This window comes from Equus quagga, chromosome 9 (assembly GCF_021613505.1).
Source record: "Equus quagga isolate Etosha38 chromosome 9, UCLA_HA_Equagga_1.0, whole genome shotgun sequence".
NCBI lineage: Eukaryota > Metazoa > Chordata > Mammalia > Perissodactyla > Equidae > Equus > Equus quagga.
Window position 1 is genome coordinate 53,598,049 of NC_060275.1, and position 25,019 is coordinate 53,623,067.

Sequence of the window (25,019 nt, forward strand, 5' to 3'; positions counted from 1 at the left end):
AAGTGGAGTGTGTGAACTCAACCACTTGGCCATGGGACGGCCCCTTAAAAAACTTTTAAGCGTTAAAGAACTCTCAGGACCCCAAACTTATACCAGCAGGAAATGGGTTGTGACTACTATGAAGTCTCCAAGGAGGGCTTACTTCCCAATGCCCACTTCAGATGTGGCCATGGAGGATGATGAACCAGGAAGAGCATTCCAGAGTGTGGAGCCAAGGGCCACAGAAATTAATGCAAAGGACGTTCATCCTTGAGAGCAAAACCACGCTGTAATCACAGAACTTGCCCCATTGCTGACACAGAGGATCTTCACAATAACTACTCAGAAGGATTCTATTATTTATAAAGACCATGACTGCCGTGAGTCTCACATTTTTCATCGAACTTGAGTTCTAATGTGAGGTATCTATGGAGAAGCATTTGGAAATCGTTGTTAAGTGGAAGGACTCATAGACAATGATAGCGATAACATTTTATAGTGTGCTAGGCACTAAGCATTGTCTCAGTCTGCATAGTTATTCCCTGAGGTATGTGCCATTATGATGTTATTCTACAGATGGGGACACTAAGATGGAGTCAAGTAACTTGGTCAAGCTTACAAAATAGGTGAATCTTGGAGCCAGGATTGAAAACTATGGGGCCTAACTCGAGGGCATTCACTTTTAACTCCATCATATTTTATAATCACAGGAGTTTATTGGGCATAATGAGGGATATATAAACCCTGAAGGGAAGACAAGGCATATACACAAATAAATTCAGGGCAAGGGAGTGTGTTATCTAATAAAGGAGACACTAAAACGTTTTCAATCTACCAGAATACAGATAGATTACCATCACTAACTTTTAACCTTGTTAGGGACTTGTCTTGTTTACCGATGAATCACCAGTTCCCACTACACCATCTGGCTCACAGTAGGTGTTCAATAAATATTTATTGAATGAATGAAGAATGAATACCAGGGTCCTGTAATATTAGTCTAAGGTCCTTGAGCAACTGTGCCAAATTTGCCTTCACATCTCCAGAGTCTAGTGTGTTGGCACTCAACAATGGTCCTTGAACTCAACAGAGAAAACTGCACTGTAGTTTTACTTTAAGGCTGCTCATTGTTCCCAGTTTCCTTATCTTTAAAATGGAGGGTATCTCCCTCCCCAACTCAACAGAGCTTGTGAAAGATTGGGCTTTTCAAAAGAGTCTCAACTGCTTTAACCTCTTGTGAGCTCAGTTTATATGCAGGAGGTGAACTTGAAAGCTCCGGTTTCTGCTTACTGTCTTTTCCACATATATGGCCAGTTCTCAAGATGCATTTACTAGCTGATATCGGATTCCTTTTCGATATGTTGAGCTATACTGCTAATCAGTTACACCTCTCTATGTTGTAGTTATTTAAAAAATATTGATTTCATTCACTAAGCTTGCTTTGTGTGCAAGATCCAGAACTGTGGGAACACAGCAGTGACTGAGAAAGCCATGTTTCCTGCCCTCATGGCACATTAAACTGTTTCTGTGTATTTTTAAAGACAAAAAGGATTCAGTTGTAAAACAAAAAGAAAAATATTTATGCTTTTATCCCCACAACGAACAAAATGATTTTTTTTTTTTTTAAAAATCGCTGTTGAGCACGTCTGTCCAGGGGAGGAGGGAGAGAAGACAATCCAAACCACAAACAAATCGCTTACTTTTGCTAGTCACAACTGAGCTGTGCCTTGAGTTATTTTCTGGTGATTCCAGGCTTCCAGTCAATTCTGTCTGTATCGACCAAAAGAGAAGGGAAAAAAATGCATTTCGGTTCTTAGAAAAAAGGCAAGACAAACAAAACGTACTGACTTAGAGATCCTATGAGATCTACCTTAACTGAAGCTGTCCTTAAACCATAATTGACAATGATATCAACAATAGAATAATAACCACCCACCCCCACCCCGGGAGTGGGAGCCGAGGTAGCTTCCCCACTTCTAGGAACACGCTGAGCTTCTTGGGGCTGTACTTGCCCCAAAGGCACTAAAAACAGATCAACTTTTCTTTACCCAGACTCTTCCACCACATCCAGCGTGGAGCTGCTTCTTCCATTGCGGGCGATCCAGTAAAGGAGTCTAGTCGCCTATCTCTGGCATCAATGACAGTTTAAAAAATAGAGTTGCATCTCTAATAACAAAAACCACCGGCTGTGAAAAGTGGAGCGAAATCTGTCACTACCGGGCCACAATACTTCTCGAGAATGTTTGTCCCTGCAGCCCCCGTCGAGGCCCACGGCCCGCTGGAAGTGGCTGCCCTTGGGACGGAGGATCCCTTTTGGTCCTGGAGACTCGGGACCAGCCCTGGCAAGCAGGCAGCCTCCCTGAGCGCCGGGCCGGGGTCCGGGGGCGGGAGTCCGTGCTCATCCAGGACCTGCAAAAGTTGGCTCTGGCCCGGAGCTCCCGGGTTTGTTTGGTTTTGGCTGCGTCCTGCCCCCGCGCTATCCCCCGTCAATACAAAAGGCCAAGGGTTTTTGACCCACCATCGCCCAGGCCGAGTTCACGCTTAGGGCCCTTGGACCGCCGTCCAGTGACGGGGAAAGCAATCGTGCAAAGAGGCGAGAGCCCTCCGTGAATGAAAGCGCAATCGGCGAGAAAATAAGTTTTCCTCCTGGCTTCGCGCGTCAGCCGCGCTGGGAGGCAATTCTCCTTCCCAGAAGACCCCCTCCACACCCCACAGTGGCCACACGCATCATTTGCGCCGTGGAGTGTGGACACGGAGGCGTGAACACAGCTGACTGAGGGCTCCACGGTACGCGTGGGGGCGTCCTTGGAGGGGGCGGGCGGAGAAATGTGCGCGCGCTGCACCCAGGGGTGCGAGGGAGCCCCCAAGGCCACTCGCGGGCGCGGAGGCGGCAGGAGGCGGAGAGGCGGCCAGGGGAGGGGGCGCGACGGTCTCCTCCGCGGAGGCTCTGGGGAAGCGGGAGGGGCAGCACCTGAGGAATCCGCCTCCGGCCGCTGCGGCCGCCGCCTCGCTCCGCCCCGGGGACCTGAGCGCGAGGCGAGCGCGCCTGCCAGAGAGACGCCAGCCACCGGCGGCGCTAGCACCTCGGAGGAGGACAGCCGGAGCGAGCGCAGCGCAGCGCGGGGACCCGGACTGGGGGTGGGGAGACGAGCCCCGGCCCAGGCGAGGGCCACCCCCTGGTCCTCTGCCCTCGCGCCCCGCCAGGGCCAGGTGAGCGGCTGCGGGGACTCCGGGGCGCGGGCGCGGGAGGCGGGGAGGTGAGAGGTCGCGAGCCGGCGCGAGCGCACGCCTCTGCCCGGCCGGAGCTGCCCTGTGGCGGGCTGGGGACACCCTGCCTGCGCGGGGAAGCCGCGGCTCACTTCTTCTGGAGGAGCAGGCAGGCGGAGCGGGGCTGGGAGCGCGAGAGGGCTCGTGTGGCGAGGGCGGGCGCCTGTACCACCCCGCACCCGAGCCTGTTCTCCTCCCCACCGCCTCGCGCCAGCTCCCCGAGGGGACCCAGCCCGTGCGGTCCGCGCCCGGAGGCCAGAGGCCTGTCACCTGGGGGCTCTCCTCGCTGCCTTTGTGGCGGGAGCTGGGAAGCCGGAGCGTGGGATGAGGGCGGCGGCGGCGGGGGGCGCCCGGGACCGGTCCCTCCGAGCCCGGCGGCTGTGAGGGGCTCGCGGGCGCGTGGACGGCAGGTAGGGAGGCGCGCGGGGGACCCGGGAGGATGGAGAGAGCGCGGCTTGGGAAAGTTGGCAGCGGCCCGCGGCGGCCGGGCGTTTGCTCAATGTCCACGGGGCTCTTGTCTCCACACCAAATGTCACTTCGTCACGAGCGCGCGCGCGCGTCTTTCGACCATCGTTTCCATTTTCTGTGAGTGCCTGAGGACCACTCTTATTCGGAATGAGACACAAAGGGTTGTGCTGACAGCTGACCCTGACACAAGTACACGGCGAGGTGAGGCGTGTGCCCTGGCTGGACGAGGCGGGTGATGAGGCGGTTTGTTAAAGCCATTCTTTCAGTCCCTCTTCCGAGCTCCGGTCAAAGAAACGCTCTGCGGATTCGGTGCGTGGGGCTGCTCGGTGAGCCGAGCCCCGGCGGGCCAGAGCGCGCGCGTCTGCTCGGGGACGGCTGCTGCCTGGCCGCGGCGGAGGGTCTGCAGAGGCGCCTCCACCCCGCGCCGGTCCTCCGCGGGCGACCTGTTACGAGGTCCTTCGCCGCCCCGCCCTGGCCCCCTGGCCCCTGCTGACAAGATAGAAACCAAATTTTAATTTCTACTTTTCACGCCATTAGAATTTTTTTCCCCCTTGAGACGGAAAATCCCACTTAAATCTCATGTTAAAACCTAGCAATTTAAATACGGGGAAGAGCTTTTCCGCGAAAGGGTTTTGAGTTAAATGTCCCTTTAAAAAACTCTCATTCTTCTGTGCGTTTTCTTATGTTTTAAATCCTGGAATTCTCCTTTGAGTTTTGCGACTGTGTTGGTTCTTTTTCTTTCTGAAAATTTCTATGTGGTTTTACAACTTGCAATACTGGAAGCTTATGTTAAAAAGGAAGAAATTAAAAATGTTTCATTGAAAATATTTAGTAATAGGATTGTGTGGATATAGGCGTGGATTTAAAGGGAATTTTTAAATTAATGAATATTGAAAAGTAATATGCATAGGGTAAAAGTTTCAAACAAAAGTAGGCCCTCTCTCTCACCCGGGTGCTCCCAATGCCCTAGTCCCCCTCTCCAGGGGCAGCCACTGTTGTCAGTTTCTTGTACAACCTGCCATAGACCTCCTGTTAAAATGGAATTATGCTATAGAAATAAAGAATGAAAGAAACTAAATATAAGACAACTGTATATCCATGGTGATGTCTATTAGTTTGATATCCACTCATGATGACGTTTGAACCTTTTCTTTGGCTTAAAGCAGACACTTATTACAGTTGAAGATCAAGTGCTAAAAATCTTAGAACAAGTATTCAGTGGAAAGCAGAACTATTAAAGTATTATCCGCCCCCTCCCCATCGCCGGTCTCTCTACACTTGGTTTTTATGATCGTTGTTGAATTTTTCTTCCATTTTGGAACTCTTTAAGAAGCAGAGGATGAGAACTATAGTTTACTCTGTCCAGTGCAGCGTATATCTGGAGACATGAAAGGACATATGTGTACTCCCGTTGACATGACATAGTATAAAAATTTTAGTGGTAAGGGAGAAATATGAAGGCCAAGTTTAAGACATTTAGTTACATCTCTTAGTTCCAGGCCTGAATTTGCTATAAACTAGCTAAATGAAGTAACTTTCTTAGAAATGATTTTGTTTCCACCTCAGATAAATTAAGGAATTGAACTACACGGTTTCTAAGGGTCCTTCTAACTCCAAAATTCTGTGATTAAAATAGTAGATCTATAGGGGCCGGCCCTGTGGCCGAGTGGTTAAGTTCGTGCGCTCTGCTGCAGGCGGCCCAGTGTTTCGTCGGTTCGAATCCTGGGCGCGGACATGGCACCACTCATCGAGCCTCGCTGAGGCGGCGTCCCACATGCCACAACTAGAAGGACCCACAATGAAGAATATACAACTATGTACCAGGGGGCTTTGGGGAGAAAAAAGGAAAAAAATAAAATCTTAACAAAAAAAATAGTAAATCTATAGGTGTCCCAAGACTGGCTAAGGAACACCCAATTGGACCTGTGGATATTAGACAGTGGAGTGACAGAAAAAATTCCTGAATGGTAGACTCATAAAGAGGAAGTTAGAGATGTTTACGTTCCTGCTCTTATGAGGTTGGTATCATTGGAGAACAGCTACTTCACTTTCCTACAAAATGACTGTTTATGTTACTGGTGGAGACCAATCCTGTGCTGAATGGGCCTTTGTGCATCACCTTGTATGGCTAAGGAGAGTGAATTTTCTTTATAGCTCATGGTGCCATTTTTAGGGAAATAACTCTTAAACTCTTCTTTTTGGTAAGTGGAAATACAATTCATTTACCTATTTCAAAGAGACGACATAATTTGATTAGTAATTTTCAAAACTATTTGGAATATGAATATCCCTACAGCTAAGATATTTTAGTTACTTTATAAGCATTCACTTAGATATCATGTTCTTAGTAGGAAACTTTTCTAATCTCTAAAACACCTGCAACCTCTGGGCTAGGGATTCCTGGATGGGTTCAGGCAGCTGAGGAGTGACTGCAAGGTTATGAAAGTAAAGAGAATTGGCTGATTTTAGTCATTATATGTGAACTCAATTAAGGGATTTCAAAAGTACTCTAAGTGGTGATTGCAAAAATCATTGCTGTTAAGAAGGCGATCTCATACTTTAAAGCTTCAGAATTACCAATAAAGAATACTATGTAATTATTTTGAATAGGTCTGTAATAAAAACTGTGTAATTATTTTTAATGTTTGTAATATAAATAAATTATAGTGAAGTTTTAGGAATTGTTTGGGATGGTAATTTCTTATTGTTTAATCTTGATTGACAAAAATGACAAAAACAAAAGAAAATTAAGTACTAGCAGTGAAATTCTTCTAAAATGGTAATTGTTTTTATTTTTTATAGCTCCCTTCCCAATTATACTGTGAGTATATATTTTTACAGATGTCTTGTCACATTGCAGATACATTTTTACTCTGACTTTTTTCATAAACATTTTTCTGTAGTTTACTTATTATTATTTGTAATCATTTTATAGTAGTTTATTTGGTTAAGGTACCATAACTTAGTTAGCTCTTCCTCTATTTTGGGATTTTCCAGTAATTTTAAAAAATATGATGTCTGTCCTCATGAATGTAACTTTATTCATTCTTTTTAGCTTCCTTAGAATTGTTTCCTTAGAGAGGCAGTCTAGTGTAGCTATTAATGGGCTCTAAAATTAAGATTCACGGTTCGGGGGCGGCTGTGTGGCCAGTGCTTAAGTTCCTGAGCTCCGCTTCTGCGGCCCAGGGTTTTGTCAGTTTGGATCCCGGGTGCAGACATGGCACCGCTCATCAGGCCATGTTGAGGCGGCATCCCACATGACACAATTAGAAGGACCCACAACTAAAATATACAACTATATATTGGGGGGATTTGGGGAGAAAAAGAAAAAAAAGAAGAAGAAAATTGGCAATAGTTGTTAGCTCAGGTGCCTATCTTAAAAAAAAAAAAAAAAGATTCAGGGTTCAAAACCTAGTTCCATCACTTATTAGCAACATTGGGCAAGTAGCTTATTTTCTTAGAACCATAGCTTCCCAGTCTTTAAAATGGGTATAGTAATAGCTCTCTACAAGATAAAAAGCAATAACACATAAAACCACAAGTAAATGTTAGCTGTTAGTTTTTGTTAGGACATTTCCAGATTTCTGGTAATTTCCAAAAGAATTACATAGATTTATACTGTCATTAACAATCTATATGTGTGCTTATGTTATTTTTAAACATTTATATTCTTGTGACTAATTTGATCAGTGTAAAATTGTATCTCTTTGTTTTGATTTATATTTCTTTGGTCTTATATAAAGTGAGAGAGAGTTTTTTCAGTCCTGTTGCTACAATTTTCTACATAGTGGTGGAAGTTGCATTGCTTCAGTCATATTGAACTAGACTAAAAGATGAGCATTTAGGGCAGGTCAGTTACAACACTAATGAGGACTGAATCAAATTTTCCTCTAGGCTCTTTCAAATTAATTGTAGTTTTCTTGTATTCTCAGCCTGTGGTAGTTTTTATTAGTTATTATTATTTTAAATCTTAGAAAAGTAGTTGTTAAAGTTAGTAATATCTGTCAATTCTACTTAACTGAAAATGCAGTCCTTTCTTTTTTCCACTTGAAGGGCTGATTTATAATTAACGTCATTATGATCACAATTTGGTGGATTTTTACTAGGAAAGCTTATCAAAACTTGGAGGAAAAAATCAGAGAAAGTTTCATGATCCCTGATCATGTTATCTTTCGGCTACAAATGGATAATGAAGTTATGCCCTCTGACTTGAGTTCTTATGTAGTCAAGGTAATTTAGATGACACAAAAGCATGCCCTTGTAAGTTCTGGAGTTCCAGCAGCCCTGATATTTCTGGCAAACACACACCCAGTGTGGATAACAGCAGCTCTTTGTGCTGTTGAGCCCCAGGAGGGCTCCCTATTGTGTACTCTTCCTTCCCTCCCATTCTTGACTGACTGGTGATAGCGGCTCCTCCAAGTCCAGATGTGAAGCTCCCACAGCGACTCCTCTCTTCTACCCAACTCTCTCTTTACCTCTACCACCCACCCCTTCAGGGTCTTTGCTTTTGTCACGTCTATAAAATAGAGAATTCACTGTCTGTGCAAGGTTGTGTTTTCAGATTTTATTTTTAATTTTTCTCTATGCTCTATGAGTGTCTTCAACAGTCCCAACAGTCGAGACTACAGGCATGATTAGCATAGGTTAACACATGATCAGCACTTGATAAATGTTTGGTTGCTGTGAGCCGTATCTTGTATAGGTCTTTTCTGTTCCTGGGCATGGTTCTGGTTTTTGGTACCAGTCTGGAGAAGCAAGCTCCAGTTGTGTCCTGGATTGCTGTGTTTGCCTATATTACCCAGGTTAGGAGTTAGGAAACCTGCTTGTTCTGGCTCTTCTTGTGTGTTTGTTTATGGAGAGATGCTTAATGCCTTACTTTTCTTCTGTAAAATGTGATTGACAATTACTGTTTAATTATCAACCTTCTGTACAGGATTGTTGTGAAGATAAAATAAAATAATAAATGTGGATATGTTTTGGAAAAAAGTGTAAAAATTCATATTGTGTTATCAAAACTACACATTATCACTACACTTCTAGGAGTGTCCATACCTTTGAGAAAACCTCATCTCACTGTAGAGCTGCACTTCGAGCTTGGGGTTAGATGAAAATTGCTGGGGCCCAACCCAACCTATTCAATCAGAAACTCTGGGAGTGGAGCCTACCAATCTGCATTTTGCCAACCCTTCTGATACTGAACCACTGCTCTGTGGAGTAGGAAATGTCAACAACCACTAGAAAAGTGGTCTTCTACTAGTTAAATATTTGTTATAAAATAATCCAGAAGTATCATAACTGTTGCATGCTAAGTGTGAAATGAAAGTTTACTATTATTATTAGCTGCTGCTTGCCTTTTAAGCTCTCAAAATTTAATTGAGAGCTGGAATTGTAAACTCAAGTACCTGTAGGGGCCAAGCAGGTAATCTGAGTGAGAGAAGCAGGACACTTGTAAAATAATAGGGGATGGTGCGTTCTGGTGGGCAAGAAAGTCTGAAGTGGCAGAATTTCTAAGGCTTCACTGATTTTTGTCCTGTGGCAGTGTGGGTCACTGTTACCAGATCATTTGATTTTTAAAGTGGAGCTGGAAATTCATGTTTTATATGAATTTAAATGTTGGCAATAATTTTTAGAGAAAACATATGGACCCAACAAAACAACTCTGGAAGCCAGATAATTTCCAACCTCTCAGTTAATTAACAAGGGTGAAAATATTGACATTTGAATGAGTATGATGACAGAAGAAACAACCCTGTTCAACACTATTAATAAAGAAATGCATGTGAAAACCACACAGATGTTTTTCAACTTTCAGATTGTAAAGATTCAATAGATCGATAATATCTAGTGTTGACAATGGGCTAAAGAAATAGTTATTGTTATACACTAAGAGAGAAGGCAAATAATTACAGCTTTTCTGGAGAACAATTTGGCATCATGTATCAAGACTTTAAATGTCTATACCTGCCCTGCCCAATATAGTACTCCCTTGCCACATGTGGCTATTAAATTTAAATTAATTAAAATTATATACAACTAAAGATTCAGTTTCTCAGTTACACTAGTCACATTTCAAGTGCTCAATAGCTGCATGTGGCCGATGGCTATCGTATTGGACTGTGAAGATATAGAACATTTCTATCATTGGAGAAAGTTCTATTGGACAGTGCTGGTCTAAACTCTTTGACTCAGAAATTACACTTCTAGGAATTTGTTAGAAAGAAATAATCACACTAATGCAGAAAAGTATATTTTAAAAATCACCTGAAACATTGTATATAAGAGTAAAAAATTGGAAACAAGTCATGTTTTAATTAAAAATTAGGTTGCGGTAAATATTCATGATATATTGCTTGAAAATATACTTATTGTAGAATCATTTATTTATTTGGGTAGAAAGTTTAGGCACATTGAGAATAGAGGTACATAGGAACAACTTTTCCGACAAATGCACACGAGTATAACAAAGCTTTCCCTTTTTAGTCTGCAGCTCTGCTCACATAGTAGAATGGGTTGACTTTCTCTACAAAATGAGCAGAGGCACATGACAACTCTCCAAGCTGCATCAGTATCACCTGAGTTCCTGATAGAAATTCAGAATCTCGGGCCCCCTCCAAGCCTACTGAATCAGAATCTCTGGCAGGGCACAGGAATCTGTGTTAACAAGCTCTCCACTTACTGGCTCTATCTGCCTCCTATCACTGAATCTCTCAAGCCGAATGAAATTTCCTTGAACTCTGTCCAGGCACTGTTCCTTCCAGGTGCTTTGGAGGCCGCAGCGAAGAAAACTAACAAATATCCTTGTCCTTATGGGAATCAAACAGTAAGCAAAGGAGAATGAGTAAAGTATGTATTTTAGAGAGTGAGAAGTGCTAGAGAGGAAAATGAAGCAGAAAGGGGAATTAGAAAGTGAGAAGGGAGTTGCGATTCTCTACAAGGTGTCACTGAGAAGTGACACCTGAGTGAGGACCTGAGGGCCGTGAGAGTCTGCACCATTGGCAGTTGAGAGTCAGAGCTTTCTTGGCTGTTGTGAGAGGGACAACCGAGGCCGGTGTGCTGAGGGGAGAGGCAGGTGAGGGAGTGAGTAGGGGATTAGGTCAGAGAGGTAATCTAGATCTTTTGACTTCAGAATTCTTTGTTCTCTCTAGTGTACCACACTCCTTGAATTCTTGGTTAAGCAGTTTGTAAAGAGATCAGACCTCCTTAAATTCACTGTTTTTCAGTGTGATCTGTCAACACCTGCCTTCTTCGCCTGGGGTGCTTGTTAAATGCGGATTATTGCTTTCTTGACCTGCTGAATAGGAGTTTCTGGGGTGGGACCCTGGAATGTGCATTTTAACAATCTTCCTAGGTGGTTTTTATGGACACAAAAGTCTTAGAACCACTCCTCACATTTACCATTCTATAAACTTGGCTCTTATAGAGCAGGTGTGCCTAAAATTGTCACCACTGCCTGTGGAGGTCACAGTGTGAAGACAACATGTAATTAGTATAATGTCACATTTATTTCCTGCACTTTAAAACTGATTAAATCGACACTACTTCAAGTAAGTTTATGTATATATTTCTGTTGGAGTATTCAGGGAACTGTAAGACTATTACAGTAGTTCTTACCCACATCAGAGGATGGGGGAACCTTTTCACTTGAGGGTCCTGTCTCCCCCTCTTGTTTTTCTGGAAAGGGTGAATTTAAATTGATTTGATTTTTTTTTAAGATTTCATTTTTTTCCTTTTTCTCCCCAAAGCCCCCCAGTACATAGTTGTACATTCTTCGTTATGGGTCCTTCTAGCTGTGGCATGTGGGACGCTGCCTCAGCGTGGTTTGATGAGCAGTGCCATGTCCCCGCCCAGGATTCGAACCAATGAACCACTGGGCCGCCTGCAGTGGAGCGCGCAAACTTAACCACTCGGCCAGGGGGCCAGCCCCTGATTTGATTTTTTAAAAATTATGTTTTGTTTTTTCTTTTTCTCTCTCTGTCTCATTTTAACCTCTTGTTTCTTTTCTTTTTCCTCTTCCCTTCTTCTTGAAATCTAACCATACTAAGGTAAACACCATTAACATTTTGGTGGTAATTCTTTTATGTATCTCTATGCATGTTTACATATACTCACCAACACAAATAATTTTACATAATAAGATCATATTATGCTTTTAAAAAACTGTAGTCATGTCTTTTAAAAAAGTTCGGAGAAGCTAAATTCCTTCTTTATCCTCCCTTTCACCCTAACAATGTGGCCAATCTGCTACTTATTTTGTTAGAACTTTTTCCATGATCCTGTAACCTTATATATATTGTATATTTTTAGCATCTTATATATGCTATCAATATATATATATATATATATATAAAATCATCGTTCTTTTTTCATTTAGTACTTACTAAAACACAAAGGAGCCAACTGGTATAACTCATATTTATCCATTTTAATGACTACATAATATTCTGCAGTATACATATTCCACAGTTCAACAACCGTTACTCTATTGAAGGGCATTTATTTTAACTAAACAAGAAACCAGAGCTATATTAAAAGACAGACATATCTGGTTGCATAATTTAAAAACATTTTTTGTGAAGAAAAAAGAACCATAAACAAATACCATAGATGATTGATAGATTGGAAAAACATCTCTACATATGCAGATAAAAGATTACCCCCTCTGATATATAGGGAACTCAACAAAATGATAATAAAAATATTTCATAAAACATAATTTTTAAATATTTTGCAAATGATATAACTAGGTTAGTCACAGAAGCACAATCCCAAATGGCCAATAAATATGAAAAATGCTTGGCTTTATTTGTTGTTTGGAAATGGAAGTTAAAAATAATAACAAGCTATCACTTGACACCTATTTGATATTAATATAGAACTTCAATCCACATTAAAATTTCCAGAACTAGTTTGTTTATTCACTGAAAATCTATGCAGAAACTTTTTTAAAAACTTATATTAAAGCTATAAAACATTTCCCAGAGTTTCTGGTTTGCTCAGAGAGTTTGAGGGAGATTGACTTTTATTCTCTTTCAGACTTGGCTAATATGACACAGGGTGAGAACAGAGGTTAGAAAATTAAATTTTGATATCAGTTATATAACTTTTTTAATTCAAAAGGATTTTCTTTGAAAACAGAAGCTGTTGAATTTTAGAGTCGTAGATCAATCCACCCTGAGAGGAAAACAATGCCACAGGGTTTGCTTGACTTCCCAAGGTCACCCAGCTCGTCCTGTATTCTTGCTGGTTTACCATATTGTTCCTCAGTGTCTTCTCATATCTTTAATTACACTAATACAGAGAAATCATATTTCAAGAATTTTTCCATTTTCAAAAAAATATTGAATATACATTTAGAGAAATTATGCTTTCTTTAATTTGTTTCAATTTTAAGTAGAAATAACAACATGAGAACAATATAAAAAATCAGAAAAGAAACATCACTTACAATCCTACTACCTTTACAAAATAAACTGTTTCCTTAATTTTGCTTTAAGTACTAATTTATGTGCATTAATGACTTTACATACTAATAATATTTTTCTGATGTTTCCAAAATGTTTTCGTGACTTTGGTTTTCAGGCCTATAAGCTGGTCTGTTTGACTCTACCTTTCCTTTCTTCTGACCTGTTTTTCATGCATGTTGTTTTTAAGCCTTGAACATTGTTTCATATCAGCCTCCATCCTTGATCAAATGCCTTCAATGGCTACCAATTGCCTACCTCAGAGTTTCTCAGAGGGTGTCACCCTAAACATTAGTATCCTGGTCTAATGCTGTCAGCTGCATGGAACACAACAAAAAGTTAAAGATGTTAAATAGTAAGGAATTCATCATATACCCAAAATGTTTGAGGGGAAGAGGGGGAGGGCAATTCCTGGGTTAATTCAGGTGCTTGATGGTGTCATCAAGGACCCAACTTCTTCTGGTCATTCTCTGCCATCCTCAGCTTGTTGGTGTTTGTCTTCAATCTTGTCTCTTCATTATCCCAAGGTATCAGCAGCATACTCAAGCCTCACATGGCTTTGACTGGAGTCAGGAAAAGCTTCTTTTTCTTCAGGCTAAACACTTTTTAAAGAGTTGACCCACGTACATAGATGTTCCAAATCCTATTGACCAGAATTTACCACATGCTCATGTGTAAACCAGTCGTTGACAAGGAAAATGGAAATACCATGATAGGTAGAGAATAATCAAGATTTACCCCAGATCCTGGGGAAAGGTCCACTCTCTGAGTGCAAAAGCTCTAGGGTTGTTAATATTGAAGAAGATCAGGAAAAGGCTCAATTAGACAACTAGCAATGTGTGCCACAAAATCCAGTTTCCTCAGTTCCCTTCAAGGCCCTTCATAATCTGACCTTATGGGAATCTAATACAAAACCTCTGTCCTGGACAGGCCAATCAATTTTCTCTCCTGCCTATGTATCCTGCTTATGTGCATTCCTACCTGTGGCTTGGCTCATGTTTCTCTTAGCAGTCTCTTATTCTTTAGAGCTGGCTGTGGCTATTTAAAATAAAATTAATTAAAGTTAAATAAAATAAAAAATTCAGTTCCTTGGGCACACTAATTGCATTTCAAGAGCTTAATGGCCACATATGGCTAATGGCTACTATATTGGACAGCACAGGTATAGAATATTTCCACCATTGCAGAAAGTTCTGTTGGACAGCACTACTCTAGAGATTCTTTCAAATCATATCTATTATTTAACAGAGAGTTAGCCAAACTATGAGCCACTTTTATCAGAATCAACTGGAGATGCTGTTTAAATGCAGATTCTGAGTCCTAGGAGTAGGCCCCAGGCCACTTTCATGCCCAGTAAAGTTGAAGAACCACTGCTTTGAGGTCTAGTTTAGTTTATTTCCTTTACTGAAATATACTAAATCCTGGAGTTTTCATTAATTTTCTCTTACTCTAAACTTCTATAGCATTCATAGTTTATATATCACAGTTTTAGATTTTCATTATAGACATATGTATTCGCTAATTGCTTCAAAAAGCATTTTTTCTGAATATGGGCATGTAAGCCCCTCGAGAGGAGGTACTATGGCGTTTTATATCTGTATGTTCTAAAATGCCTAGGACAGTGTTGGGTACATAGTAAATATAAAGTATTGACTGATTAGTTACATTCTACAGAACTGACAATCTACAGTCTGTATTTGGTTGGCAATTCTTTGAAAAATCATGCTACTGTCTGTAATATTGGAGATGGAGATGGATGATGGTAAGGTTATTTCCACAATACTTTTCCTCAATTTCATTTGTTGGAAATAAACCTGAAAATTTTGGTTTGAGTTCTAACAAATATTATATGAAGATCTTCCCTATAAGGTTTAGATTTGCAGCACTTTTTTTTTAAATGGTTATTTTTTAAATGCTCTGATCTCTTGATTCTCTTGTGAAACATAAACTAATCAAAGCTCTGGAGCCATAGCTGATAGAGAAACCTCTTGGAACTGAACTCTCCACATGAGTCAGGGTTCATCTAATAAATAGAGAATCCCAGGTAGCTGTTCTACTCTACTCTGGTGATTTAATAATCACCTGAGAATTGTTGGAGCAGGAGGTTAAGGTCTTGGCATAATAGAAAATGGGTAGACCTGTATCTTCACAAGTTGGAGCACAGTGAAGGGGCCATGGTAGATTAATAATATTATTAATTCTAGTAATGGTAATATTGCTAGTAATTGTAGCTATGAGCAGCAGCATCTCACTTAGGACTAGTGTAAGGAATGTTTCTTTTACATTCTCTTATGCATAATTTCACAGATTGTATCATTTCATGGGTTGATGTGACGATAACTTCATTCTCTGGCAGGCTCATTACCTTATAATACAAAATCAATCTAATATATTATTTAAAAAATAAAATCTCCATTGAACAGATAACTCTTTCCTCTGAGACTCTTGGTATATTTTTGACTCTAAGACAGTTGATTCATCGTTTGATTCCAAAACAGTCACATTTTTGAGATAATGGATCAATGCACCAAGTATGTAGCTGGTACAAATAGACCTCCAGGAAAAGTTGGTTCTTTTTCCTCGTCAGACTTGCTGAATGACAGGCCTCAGACTTTATCAGAGAGCAGCAATTAGTGTTAAATATTTTGCTTCCCAACTAATATTACCAAGTTCTTCCTTTTCTAGAAAAGTTAGACCATGTAAAAATCACCTTTCTCCTCCTTATTCATATAAATGGAACAAGCTAATACTAGTATGATATTTGCATAGTATTCTTGGTCAAAAGATGTATAGGAGTTGTTTGATATTAGTAGGTATTAAACGGACTGTCTGTACAATCTACTGAAGCTCTATTGGAGTCTGGAAGTGTAGTGTCTGGGTTATGGTATTTCAGATATTCTAAATGTTTGAGGTTTTTTGCCGTCATAAAGAATCCTGAGTCAGTGGTATGCCTTATCTCAACTTCTGCCTCCAGAGCAGCAACTGTGATGGAGCAGTGTAATACATGGCATAGTTGCATATCTGGAATTTCAGAGAGTGTGTTTATATGTCAGAGAATGTGTGTCTGCACAAAACATAGCCTTTAATAAAGAACAACCATAAAGGCCTTTATGACTCATATATGCTTCTCTGCTTAGTCCTGACTCATATATGCTTCTCTGCCTAGTCCTTTCCTGCTATTTAATAATTTAATTTATAGCAGGAATTAATAATTTAATCCAATCACTTAATAAAAATTAATGTACAGTACTACAGGCATTGTACACATCATTTCTAATCCTCACAACAGGCTTGTAAGTAGGCATCATGATTCTCATTTTTAAAACTAAAAAAACTAAGGCTCAGAAAGTTTTAAGTAAATTTCAGAGCCACAGGTAATAAGTGGAAAAGTCAGAATTCAAACCTAGGGCTATCTGCTTTCAAAGCCTTTGTTCTTTCCTCTGTCATACTCTTAGGTACATGTCTTGTGACTCAAATAGATTGTAAGATCTGGATGTCAGGAATTTATCTTATGTTTTTTATTATCCAGAAAGGTAATTTGAGGCAAATGTTGCTGCTCTTGCTGAAGGTGGTGTAGATAGGTGCTAAGGGGCATATTAACTCTTTCAGACCACCAGGGGGCCATTTGGTACCTTATTTTTGGGAAACAGACTGTACGGAGACCATATCTTGATTGGTAAGGAATGTAGTGGGGATTAAGTCTTAGGTTTACTCCCCAGACTTGAATGAAAGCTCCATGACTGGAAGTGCTTTGTCTCTCTTGCTCACAACTCTATCTCCACACCTAGAAAAAGCATGTAGTTGCCCCTCAATAATTATTTGTGGATGAATGAATGAATGACCCCTATATGGTCCTGTTAGCTTTATTCCATGGTTGTGGAACCCATCCTTAACCTGAGCCAAACTTCTATCAGATCTAAGCCTCTGACTCCAAAGGAGCTGAGAAAAGGGAGGGTAGATGGAACAACATAAGCTTATCACCTCCACTAGAAATACCAAGATGAGGCCCAGGCCTTTCGGAAGCTAGGTCAGTAGCGTTATCTTTTGCATAAAGGATGCTAACAAAGAAAAATAAATCCGTAACAATTCTGTGGCAGAGATGAAAGGAAATACATGTCATTTTCTCTTCTTTTTGAGTTTTACAAAATGATGATGCCTTTGTAATCCTTCGTGCATGTTCAGTTTATCATCAAATTTACTTACTTACCAATTTACTTACATAATGTAGGTGATACGGGCTTTAAATTTGCCAGTAAATATCCTAGTTAATAAAAAATAATTGAAAGCCATATATTTTCAGGATAATACTGCATAGTGGAATAAAACCATGGAATTGATAGTCTGGAAAAAGTGTTCTGAAAAATGTGACAAATATCTTGTATAAATGTTACAATTCATTTTGCTTATTCGATTTTAAATTGACGAGACTTCCAAAACCAAAACAGTGTGGGCTTACTTTAGATCCTGTTAAGTGGGAGGTTACCAGACATCTGTATGGTGTTTACCCTTGGGAAGCTAAAGTTCACACATTGCAAACAGACACCATAATTCTATCTTAGAGTAAAGTTTGTGTTTAACCTGTACTGACTTTTTTTTAAGGCTTTGAAGTAATAATTGGCAACAGCAATTATAATATCAAGCATCCTCTCAGTTTTCATTTGGATAAAATGCATCAAATACATTTGTCACTTCCTTAAAAATAATTGTTCTCTTCATAGTTTTCCTACTGGGCAAGAAGTTTCTATCCAGTGGGGATAATAGAATTCTCCGTTGGGCAGGAAATTAAGAGTAACAACTTAGTAAGTTCTTATGAAGTACCTATAATTGGAGTGGTGCCGTGGAGAAGGAGAAAGGAAAATAAAGAACTATCCGTGACCTTGGGGAAGCTTACGGTCTAGTTAAAACACAGTTATGTGGCTTGTGGTTTTGTAAATTCAGATCTAGTTTTATTTAAACCATGTTCCTCAAATTGTTACTAACATAGTAAAAGATTTATATAACATGGTATGTAAGGGTATCATTTGTTCTGTTACTAAATACCAAAATTATAAAAGAATTTACTTGAACTGTTATCTAATGGAGATTTAATGTCCATTTCATTTTTTAAACTAGAAGTCGTTTTTGACTTTGTTCGTGAATCATTGAATGTAAAATTTGAAACAGTGCTGGTGATGTTAAGGAAATCACAGTATGAGCCTTGAGTTTGTTAGTGACACTTCATGGACATTAAGCTATCTATAAATAACATCAAAACTGTGGCATGTGTATTTTGAGAGGGGCATATGAATTTGATCACTATTCAATTCATATCTTTTTTTGTCTTATAGAGTAGAAGCTAATTTTAGTAAATAAGCTCCTTTTGAGATGTTCTTTGGTAAATTTAAGATATGAGAAATTATTTAGAGAGAAAATGAATGAAAACTTATTTTGACCTTCAGTCTATATTTAAAGTACATTTACAGTCATATGAGATTACTTAATACCTTACTATTTTACTAGTGCACATAGATTATGTTGGAAATAATAAACATTTAAAACATAAATTGTTAAGCAATTTCTCATAAATACAATTCACTCTTTAGCAATTTGGATTCTCATCAATTTTTCATCAGTGAAAATTATGCATACTCTAATTTGGCCCTTGATATATGTTTCTCATTATGCATGGTAGTAAAAAATAGTAAGACTAATCATTTCCATATTGATCATAAATATGTTGTCTTTTTACAAATTTTCTTTGAATTGAATGGAATTAAATTTTCTACCTGATTTGTGGATCACCAGAGAAAGGAAGATACATGTGAGTGAAAGAAAAAGAAAAAACTTAAAGGATAGCTAGAACTCACTACTTATGCAATAATATTTTAGCTTTAAACTCTCTTACTCCTTTATATTAGAGCTTATTAAAGAACAAGATCATAATTTAGTCTGCTAAATTGTAACCCCTTACATTCATGTTGTCATTTATTATTGTTGATATCCTTTTTGTTTGTATCTTATTTAAAATCTGGTTTTCCAGAAACTTATGAGCATGAGAAATCTATTCTAAGTTGACTTTTATTAGTAGAATTCTATTTTGATCTCTTTAGAGATACTTTTCCCTTAGTTCTTATATTAAGTTAAAGCATTAGCATATAAGTCCTATTGCAATGATGTATAAATAAAACCGACTGATAAAAATAATTATGTAGTCACAATTTTCTCTCTCCTAAGAATTAGAGACTTAAATCTCTGAAAACACTAATGTTTGTGGGATGGTTATGATAGTCCAGCTGCCTTTGTGTGTATTTCATTTAAATGTAAATTTATCTTAGAGACTCTAAAGATGAGCTCAGAAGGTAGCAGATTTTACTTTGAATAATTATTTTCTTCTTTTTTCATGAATACTAAAATCCTTATTTTACACTAAAGAAAAAAACTTAAGCAGCCAGTACACAGCTCCCTTTTTAAAAGGTTCTTAATGGATTATCAATTTTCTCTCATTAGCAATTTTTCTAAGATTGTGTATTTATATTAAAAGAAAATTAATTATGTGCTGTAAAAGCACATATACCAACATTTCAACAATTTCCAGTATGATGCTGAGTATTATTTTGTAGTACTATGTAAAGGAAAACAGTAGTGTTTTAAAAAGAGGTCAGGTTGTAGAAATACATTTCAGTTAAATCTGAGATGTTAAAAAAACTTTTGAAGTTAGCGGAAGCACACTGACATATGTATCTCACACATGCACATATCTATATACTGTGTATATATTTAGAGTATATTTTTAACCACTGCTTAAAACTCAGTCTGATATTGTCATTATAAATCAACTTCCAGGAACAATTTCTGAGGACAAGTTTTTGAAAAAGTTTTCACTTATCACTATTCCCTTTAAGACAGATGGTCAAGATTTGAAGGTCTGTAATTTGCCTTCATTTTATACTCAGTTGCTGGCACTGTGTAAGCCACCATGAATGTTCTTTTAAGGAAGCTTACCTTGTGTTGACTTTAGCAGCTTTTTCTGCTTCCCTACAATAAAACAGGCCATTTGTGTGAGTTGCTGTTGATTGCATATTTTGAAGTCATTTTTGTCTTTAACCATTGCATTGCCAGCCTGTGATTATCTTGTGTAAAAAAAACAAACAGACAAAAGCTCTTTGATCTACCCTAACCTTTCTATATGTAAATTTTGGAAAAGTGGCACTGTAGCATGCCAATAAAATGTACTCCTGTGTTGACATTTTCAAAGTAATTATAAAAAGGATTATAAAGTTTACTAAAGGAATTGCTATTTGTTGGTTGATAAAATTTACTTAGGTCACATAATTGTAAATATTTCCCAGCAACTGCTATAAAGTCAAAAGTTCTCATCAGAGAAAAGACCTTTGTTTAACCTAAATATCTTTCTTTCATACAGTTAGGAGAAGTAAAGGGGTGTTTTCTGAATATTTTTATTAAGAGATCCTGAGTTTTTATTTATGTCATTCTTTAATATGTATGTTTTCATAGAGTGCTTGCAGATTTTAAGACATAATTCTGCATATTTTGCTTTAATTAATAGTTGCTGTTTAGAATTTAAAACTGAGCTTTACAGTACCCAGTAGGAGTGTGAAATGTGTATATACAGCAGTATCATAATTTACAAATTCTCTGATACAAGGTCAGACACATTGGTTTATAATCAAAATCAGTGATTACTTTCGTTGGTAGCTTGTCATTGGCAAAATGTGTTTCTGGGTTACAAACCACAAGACTCTTGCAAGGTGATGGCCCACTGGTCAACCTGTAGAAAATGAGTGTGATAAATCAGTTTTCTCTGGGTTCTTTCTATTTTGTGTTGTGGTTTGAGAAAAAACAAAAGATGTGAACAAATTGGTATGAATATTTTTAGTCATTCCACCTGATAAAACTCCATACTGACATTGGGTTTTCAGAGGTGTTTTTCTTTCAGTAACTGCTGCATAGCAACTTCCTCATTTTTTTTATAAGGACATTCTGTTTTAGTAAATTAGATGGTGTTGAGGTGGGTGGTGGTGGTATGTAGGTAATTGTAAAAGGTTTATGCCTACAGTCAGGGTTACCTGGTAACTGAAAATGCTGTGTGAATCTATTTTTGCAGTGCGAGGGAGGATGGGGGGGATGGGGAGAATGAAACTTGAATCAGTGACCATCTGGCCTAGATTTGGCTGATTTCCTGTGCACGCCCTTTGTTTCAGCCAGACAATGGATTGTTCCTTTTACAGATAAGAAGTCTGTTGATGACTTTGTGCTGAATCAGCAGGTTTGGTTTGGGATTTCAAGCACTGACTCACATTGAGGGGTTTTCTGTTGTACTGATATCACTATCCTGTCTTCATCTGTTATAAAAATATTCTTAGGTTCTTTTCTATGGTTTAATAGAGTGCTGAGATTGCAAACAGGTCAAATAAAATAATTGGGAATGTGGCTTTCTGGTTTGGTATTACCTGTCTCAAACATTGGAATTTTCCTTGTTCTTAGTTTCCGAAATTAATATCTCCCTTATTGTGATTTTTGATGAATCTTTACGTAGACTCTTCTCTTTGTCTGAACATGAGTTTTTCACTTGAACTTTTGAAGACTTAAATTTAATGTTGTCCTAAATCTAAGCCAGGCTTTTATGGTGTGGTTATGTAAATGATAAGTTTTCTGTGACATCTGTTGCCATATATCTGCAAATTACATCTTAGGGTGTTAGAGCTATTTTCCTTACTTTAAATGCTACATAATCGTCATGAGACTGTTAAAAAAAAAAAGGTTGTTGACTCAAAGCAAGGACCTTTGTTGCCCAGCATTCTAAGTAAGCCAACCATCAATTTTTGCAGGTTATCTCAGAAACAGTAGAGATCAGAATGTGGCTAAGTGTCACTTTTCCAGAACACAAGAGCATATTTCAATGCTACCATCTTGCTCTTTGGCCAAGAAATATAAAAATAATCATTGTTACTCCTGAAGTTTTAGGATTGTTGGCAGAGGTTGTCAACCTTTTAGTTTAACTCCTCTCTTTACTGCTGAATTGCCCTCTAACACTCTGATACAGAATTTTCTCCGGACACCTTTTTTTGAAAACACTTATAACTTTAAAATCAAGCATCTGATCAAAACGGACTGCTTTGAGATCTGTTCTCTAGTTCTTTTGTGTAGATAAGGGAATGTTCTTTATGTAGAATCAAGGAGACTGATCATAAGAAAAAAGCTTCTTAATAGTCAGTTCCACCAGGATCTAATTATGTAGCAGATGGGACCACACAGCATAGGGCACTGTCATTTGATGTAATTAATTTTAGGTCTGCGTGCAGAGAAACTGAATGACAACAAATGGCACAAGATCTTAGTTTGCATCCATATGGGGCACTGGCTATTCATATATGTTGCTCCCCTTCTCTTTTAGGTCTCTTTAATCAACTGCTTGCTCTATTTGATGATAATAAGGTTTTGGAATTACTTGTTTGGTTTAAATGTGTGGGTGGTTTGGAATACGAGGACGTTTTATGGATGTGAATTGGAATAGAATATTCAGATTTCGAGAACTGGTTAGTTAAATCATAGAACAGGCAGAGTTAAAGAGCTACAAACGCAACAGCACCAGGACAAGTTCTACTTAATTTTCTTCCCCACTTTAATCAGAGACTAGTTCAGGGAACTAGTTCGAGTAGAGGGGAAGGTCTTATTCTTTTCTCCCCCTCCCCCCTCCTGTTCACCCTTTACCCCCCAACCTCTGACTCTCCTTCAAATCTCACTGAGGAATTATCGTCTCTGCAGAGGCTTGGCTGCAGATGCCTGGGAAGTTTACACTGCAGAGAGTTGTTTTGTTTGGCATAGCTAATCAGGAGCCAGGCTGGAATTGCTCATAGCTGTCATTCAGGTTTTGTTTCAAAGTCCAAGGACCTGCTGGGAAAAACAAAAAGCTAATGAAAGCTGACTGTATTTAGGCCTCAAATCTGTGGAATCTGAAATGATGTCCTGACAGTGTATTCTTATTCTTCCACATTCTTGCTGTTACTAAGGTAACAGATTTTTAGAAGCTTTCCATCTTCATTGTCAAGTATTTGCTACACTTATTGTTGTTTTTCAGATTAGAGCAATTCAGATTATCTCCTTTTGAGATGAAGGGAAAAAGAAAATAATGGAAATAAAATGTCTGAATCAATTACCCTGGACACTAGTAAGATAAGTTTTTTTTCTCAATGCCTTAAAATTCTTAGATTGATAACATATTAACATTTAGAACAAGATCAGTTTCCCAGGTTTGTGAGTGCTGTGTGTATGAAAATCCCACTCCTGTAATGTAAAATAGGAAATATTCATATAATCATTAACAAATACATTTTATGGGAAAAAGATATATAGAAATACCCGGTCTTTAAGATCTTCCTTCTTGAATAATTATGTGAAACACTGATGTGCTTGAATTCTTATCTGTAAGTGGGAAAATTAAGCAATGTAAGAAGATGGACTTTGATGAACCTATTTATCCCCAAAATGTCTTTTAATATTTGTTTTTAAAGGCTGTTTTGCCTTGGTGGATTAGCATTCATATATATATGAAAATGCTGTCGTTTTTACAGTCAGGAATCATTTGGGGCAGATATTACCTGTGGTTTGATAAATGATAAACAAAAGATAATTTTTTAGAAGCAAGGTGTCCTTTGGGTATGCTTAGATTTGAGAATCCCCAGGGATGCTCCTCAGTAGTGTTATAACCTTTATGAATCTTCTTGTCAAGATGTTGACTCATTGAAAGATGACAGTTTTTTTTCACAGACTTATCAAACATCTTCATCAAGTACTTTTTTCCCCTGTGGCAATAATTATAATATTGAAATAATCTAATTTTAGTACTGATCAGATCATGTCCCTCATTTGGTATCAACACAATAGAACTCTGTATTTATGGAGATAAGATCTGGCTTAATTTTCTTCTAAGAAATATAAGAGAGTGAGCAGCTGGCTGAGTGGAAAAGAACAAGTAAGGGTCTGGGAGAGAAGTGTTCAAAGTGTGTTAGGAGGCGCTCATTTTAATTTCTGTGTCTTTGTTCATGCTGGCTTCCCAGCTTGGAATTTTATCTTCTTTTCTCTCTACCTATCTAAATCCTGTGTTTCTCAAGGTCCAGTTCAGGTCCTTCTTCATTCACTAAGCCCTCTTCGACTTCTATTGCTGTCCAGAGAGTAAGAGAGACAGTATCCTTAGCTGATCACAGTTTGTAAATAATTGTGTTTAGAGATGGTTTCTACATTTTTAGGAGGAAAGTGATCAGAATGGGGGAGATATGGGGAAAAATGACATAAAGAGAATGGACAATTTAAAAGGGGCAAGTTTAATCCAAGATTTAGAGAGAAGATAGCTGTCTTTAAGAGCTGACATGTACAGCTGGAATTAGATTTACTCTAGTTACTTTTAAAGCAGTGGTTTTCCAATTTTCCTTTGCAGAGCTTCAGGCATTCTGTGGTGTGCCTAAGGCTGCAGCGGGGTGGAGGAAAAGGGGGCACTAGGGGACACCCTGAGAGCCCCCTGCAGCTGCCAACAGAGGACTTCCACTTTTAACTGCTTTATATGTTGGGCTTGTGCCCAATATTTCTTTTATGGACACATTGCATTGCATAAAAAATTATTTTGAAAATCATTCTGTATAGCATAATAAATAGGTGAGAGTTTTGGTTCAACATAGGATACATTTTAGCAATAAGAGACTTCAAAAGATTAAATGGAGTGCTTGTGAAATGTGAGTTCTGTGTTGAATCAGAAGCTTAATGACCCTAACAAGGATGTTGGAAGATTTCTGCTTATGGGAAGACATTGGGTTGGATCCCTCCTAGGTTTCCTACAGGTCCAAGATTGTG

General features: G+C 38.9%; 1 protein-coding gene across 7 annotated transcripts in view; it reads left to right on the forward strand.

The window, feature by feature from the left end:
• Window positions 1-3,068: 3,068 nt before the first annotated feature.
• Window positions 3,069-25,019, forward strand: part of GREB1L (GREB1 like retinoic acid receptor coactivator) — a 245,998-nt gene continuing 224,047 nt past the window's right edge. For 6 of the 7 annotated variants that reach the window (XM_046671347.1, XM_046671354.1, XM_046671355.1 and 3 more), the window contains exon 1: window positions 3,069-3,189. The gene's annotated coding sequence lies outside the window, so the exon portion shown is untranslated. Of the gene's footprint in view, window positions 3,190-3,257; window positions 3,657-25,019 lie in introns of those variants that run through there. The other variant, XM_046671348.1, reaches the window with a different exon arrangement.